The following is a 5461-nucleotide window of genomic DNA, read 5'->3' on the forward strand; positions in this document are numbered from 1 at the left end:
CCCCCATTTGAAGTCCACTATCTTCCACCGTATCTACCCAGTGCTTGGTACTTACTTCCAGCAGCCACTGGTTGTCCTCCATGATGCACCGAGCCGCAGCCTGATCCATGCCGGTCACCTGGGCGAATTCGGAAAAGAGACTCTCATGGCAGCGGCGTAACGCTTCGACGCCTCCGACTGCCCGGGACTCTTGCACTGAGGCTGCTCCATGGCCGGAGCTGCAGTGAACGACCCGCCAGCCCAGCAAACACTCGCCAGCCGCGCTCCCCGTCCGCATCTGTCCCCGCCGCTGCTTCTGCTTCCAAAACCCGCGGCCCATGCAGTTGATATGCGTTTTGAAACTTTCGTTGATCACAGAATTTCTCACAACAGAGCGAGAGAAATGTGTGATCAGCGTGAGAATTTGGTGAAATGCGTGATTCTCACGCTCAATGCATGGGAATTGGCAGACCTGCCTCTCCCTCTCCCCTCCGCTTTCTCTCCCCCTCTCTCTCCTCTCTCTCTCCTCTCTCTCTCCAACTCTCTTTCTCTATCCTCTCTCTCCCTCCCACCTCACACTCACCCCTCTCTCTCTCCCCCTCTCTTCCGCTCTCTCTCCTCTCAACCCTCTCTCTCTCCCCCCCATCCCCCTCCCCCTCTCTCTCCTCTCACCCCTCTCACTCTCTCCCCTTCCCTCTCTCCCCCCTTTTACTCCCCCCTCTCTCTCTCTCCTCTCTTCCCCTCTCTCCCCCCTCTCCCCCATCTCTCTCTCCCTCTCTCTCTCTTCCCCTCTCTCCCTCCCACCTCACTCTTCCCCTCTCTCTCGTCCCCTCTCTCCTCTCTGTCCCCTCTCTCCTCTCTCCCCCTCTCCCCCTCTCCCTTCTATTTCCCCTAACTCTCTCTCCCCTCTCTATCCCCTAACTCTCTCTGCCCCCCCTCTCGCTCCCCTCCTCTCTCTCTACTCTCCTCCCCTCACTCTCCCCTCTCTCTGCCCCCCCCCCCTCTCTCCCTCTCTCTCTTCCCTCCCACCTCACTCTTCCCCTCTCTCTCGTCCCCTCTCTCATCTCTCCCCCCCTCTCTCCCTTCACTATCCCTTAACTCTCTCTCCCCTCTCTTTCCCCTAACTCTCTCTCCCCTCTCTTTCCACTAACTCCGTCTCCCCCTCTCTCTCCCCCTCTCTTACATCTCTCTCTCTCCCTTTTCTCTCTCCCTCCCTCTCTTCCCCCTCTCCCCTTCTCTCTCTCTTTCTCCCTCCCTCTCTATCTCTCCCTCTCTCTCCCTCTCTACACACTCTCCCCTCTCTCTCTGTCTCTCCTCTCACCTCTCTCTCACCCCTCTCTCTTCCCCACTCTCTCTCTCTCTCATCTCTCTCCCTCTCTCCCCCATTTCTCCCTCTCACCTCACTCTCCTCCTGGCTCTCTCTCTCCTCTCTCTCTTTCTCCTCTCTCTATCTCCTCTTTTTCTTTGCTCCCCATCTCTCTATCTTTCCCCCTCCCTCCCCGCTCTCTTCCCCCTCTCTCTCTCCCATTCTCTCCCATTCTCTCCTACCCTGTCCTCCCCCTCTCTCTTCCCTCGTTCTTCCCTCTCACCCCTCTCTATCACCCCTCTCTCTCTTCCCCCTCTCTCTCCCCTACCTCTCTCTCTCCCCTCTCCCTCTTCTCCCTCTCCATTCACGCCCCCTCTGTCTCTCCCCTCTCTCTCCTCTCACCCCCCCCCCCCCCCCCTCTCTCTCTCCCCACTGTTTCCCTGTCTGCTTCCCCTCTCCACCTCCCTTTGAGAGTCTGTCCCTTCGGCACAGAGACTCTCGCGGCATCGGAGCTTCTGACGGCTCCGCGGCCCGGACACTCGCACTGTCCGGGGCGCTCCATGACCAGAGCTGCAGCGAGCGACTCGCTAGCCGCGCAAACACTGGAAAGCGCCGCAAACTCACCAGTCCCGGCTCCCCGCATCTGTTCCCGCCGCTGGTTCGGCTCCCATCCCTCCCGCAGCCCGGCTCTCCAACACCCGCGGACCATGCAGTTTATCCGAGTGTTGAAATTTTCGTTGATCACAAAATTTCTCACCACTGAGCGTGAGAAATGTCTGATGAGCGTGAGGGCGTGAGAGTTTGCTTGAGGGCGTGAGTCTCACGCTCAAAGCGTGAGAGTTGGCAGCCCTGCATTCAATATGATCACGGCTGATCATCCACAATCAATACCCCATTCCTGCTTTCTCCCCATCTTCCTTGATTCCGTTAGCCCCAATGGCATAATCTAACTCTTGAAAACATCCAGTGAATTGGCCTCTACTGCTTTCTGTGGCAGAAAATACCACAGATTCACAATTCTCTGGGTAAAAACGTTTTTCCTCATCTCAGTCCTAAATCACCTACCTCTTATTCTTAAACTGAGGAACCTGGTTCTGATTACCCCAACATTGGGAACATGTGTCCTGCATCTACCCTGTCCAATCCCTTAATAATGTTATATGTTTCTATACGATCCCCTCTGATCCTTCTAAATTCCAGTGAATTCAAGCCCCGTCGACCCATTCTTACATCATGTCAGTCCCGCCATCCCGGAAATTAACCTGGTGAACTGACCCTGCATTCCCTCAAAAGCAAGCATGTCCTCCCTTAAATCAGGAGACCAAAATTGCACACAATACTCCAGGTGACGGTCTCACCAGGGCCCTGCACAACCGTAGAAAGGGTTCTTTGCTCCTCAACTAAACTCCTCTCATTATAAAGGTCAACATGCCATTAGCTTTCTTCACTGCCCACTGTATCTGCTGCATACTTTCAGTGACTGATGTACAAGAACAGCCAGGTCTTGTTGTACTACCCATTTTCCTAACCTGACACCATTCAGATCATAGTGCTGGAGTAACACCTTACACTTATCTCTGTGTCTCCCTCTCCTGTGACTCTGAGTCTGAAGAAGGGTCTCGACCCAAAACGTCGCATATTTCTTCTGTTCATAGATGCTGCCTCACCCGCTGAGTTACTCCAGCGCTTTTTGTCTACCTCAGTCTTGAGAAGGTTCTTAATCATCAGAGATGCTGCTGTCCCGCTGAGTTACTCCAGCATTTTGTGTCTGTCTGTGGAGAACTTGTATAGGTGACGGTTTTTGGATCACGACTGTTCTTCAGACATGAAATATTGCCTATCCACGTTGACCAGGGATGCTGCTTGAACCAGCATTAGCATTGTCTGCCAAAGATAGGCACAAAGTGCTGGGAGAAAAATATGGGAAACCTTTCAGATCAGGACACTTGGCTACTTGTCAAACTTTGAGATGAGAAATGTCATTCTCTGGTTTTAGTTATCTATTCAACAACTACCTCCCTTTTATTGATGTTTAAGAAGGAACTGCAGATGCTGGAAAATCGAAGGTAGACAAAAATGCTGGAGAAACTCAGCGGGTGAGGCAGCATCTATGGAGCGAAGGAAATGGGCAACGTTTTGGGGCCGAACCCCTTCTTCAGCCTTCTTCAAGCGTCGCCTATTTCCTTCACTCCATAGATGCTGCCTCACCCGCTGAGTTTCTCCAGCATTTTTGTCTACCGTCCCTTTTATTGATAGCAGTATGAATATTGATTTATCTAACTTCAACTAACCCTCACTTCTCTTCTCCCTCCTTCCCCCACCCAAGTCATACCAGAATCAGTCATCTTGTTGAATCTCATTGTCTGTAACTCAATTTCACGTCACCCACAGCTAACAATGGCCTGTTTCCTTTAACATCGTCAATTATTTTGCATATCTTGAGCATCTGCTTTGTTCTGTCATTTTCACATCACCATTTTACATCCCAATGGCAGTGGCCTGCGCAGTTTGCTGGCATTTAGCGTTGGCGGAATCAGGCCCAATGGCGATGTCTCGTATCACGATGCTCCGCCACCGACCTACCCATCTACTGACGGACTTTCTCTTCCCACACGAGCTGCAGCTGCAGACCTACCCCTGGTTGTGTCTCCAGCTCCCTCACCGCCACAACTCGCTGCCCCGCTCGCCTGCCTCGCTGTGTTTGTCCCCCAGGTCCCCAATGCTCCCGCCGCACAGGGCCACGACATTCTCGCCGGTGAAGGGAGGAGATGCGGATCTGTACCGTACGCGCGCGGAACGGGTTTGTAGGCCGACCCTTAAATACAAATACTTTGTTTGAACCACCTGAATTCCCTTGTATGCGCTATTAGCATTTTCGGTCACATTATTAATCAGTCAGCACCTAGTAACGGACATACATATATATCCTGTCAAATATTAGTCCTGTCAAAAAACAAATGTTATTTGGAGGTCTTTTATGTGGTGGGTGGGGGAGGGTCGGAGAGGCGGTTTCCCTCCGAGATGCTTCTTCGCCCCTTCCTCGCGGCCTACCTTCAGAACTGGAGCAGCGTTTCCTATCGGGACTGGCCGGGACGGCAGCTTCGGTGGCGGCACAGCGCTGGGATACCAACACGGTGGCTAACTGGGTTGCTGTGCGGTAATCTCCGGAGTGCGGTGACCGCCAACTCCAACATCGAGGAGCTGTGGCTGCGGAGCGTCCAGCCCCGTGCCGCACTGGATTTAGAACACCGTGGAGCCTGGGATCCGGGATCGCCAGTCGGACCTCCAGCCAACGCGGCCTGAGGACTACGGGTGCCGCGGTCTCCGGGGAGGGAGCGGCCGCTTCAGACATTTCCAAGCCACTGAGGAGTATTTACCCAACGCCTGGGTTAAAATGCGTTTTTTGTCCTACCTGACCTGGATATATTTTCTCGGAGTGCAAGCTTTTGCTGAAGAATTGTTCCGACGCCGTTCTGTGAATTTTTTATTTTAAATTGCCTGACAATTTCAGCACTGGAGTAATTTCAAAATCAGCTTCTAAAGCCGTCAACGACGACAACGGGGCGGATATCACGGATGGGACAGGGAAAGCCGTTTATTTTATGTATATATGTGCTTCTTAAGATGCCTTTAATCCACGTTTTACGTTGCGAAATGGTGATTTAGGACCCAAACGAACCGGCAATATTGTTCTGCCGATATGGGCTTTAAATTCACCGCAACCGCAACCGCAACGTTCCAATCGATCGCTTTCCTCAAAAACCCACTCGCAAGATGATTTAAATCAAAGATTATAGAGGAGCTCCTCTATAATCTTTGATTTTAATGGCCATTAATTTACGGGAATTAAACACTATATCCCTTACATTTGGCCTATAAATCCATGACAATGAGACTTAAAAATCATGTTATATTGTGAATTCTTGTGTGAATGTTATTTGGACACTTAGGCTATTTAAAAATGTTAATCTTTTCTTAAGAAATGGATAGATGTTTAGATCTAGTAATTGAATTTTGTAATTAGCTACAATTGTGTAACTAACGAATTATATGCTTTAATTTCAGGTCATCCAAGTAAGATTGTTTAATATTTGTTTCAGAATGCTTCAATCTATAAGAACTGAAAATTTCTTTCAGTTCTGTTAATTTATAAGAAAGTTATGGACTTTTGACTGT

The sequence above is a fragment of the Amblyraja radiata genome, chromosome 16 (genome assembly GCF_010909765.2).
Source record: "Amblyraja radiata isolate CabotCenter1 chromosome 16, sAmbRad1.1.pri, whole genome shotgun sequence".
Classification (NCBI taxonomy): domain Eukaryota; kingdom Metazoa; phylum Chordata; class Chondrichthyes; order Rajiformes; family Rajidae; genus Amblyraja; species Amblyraja radiata.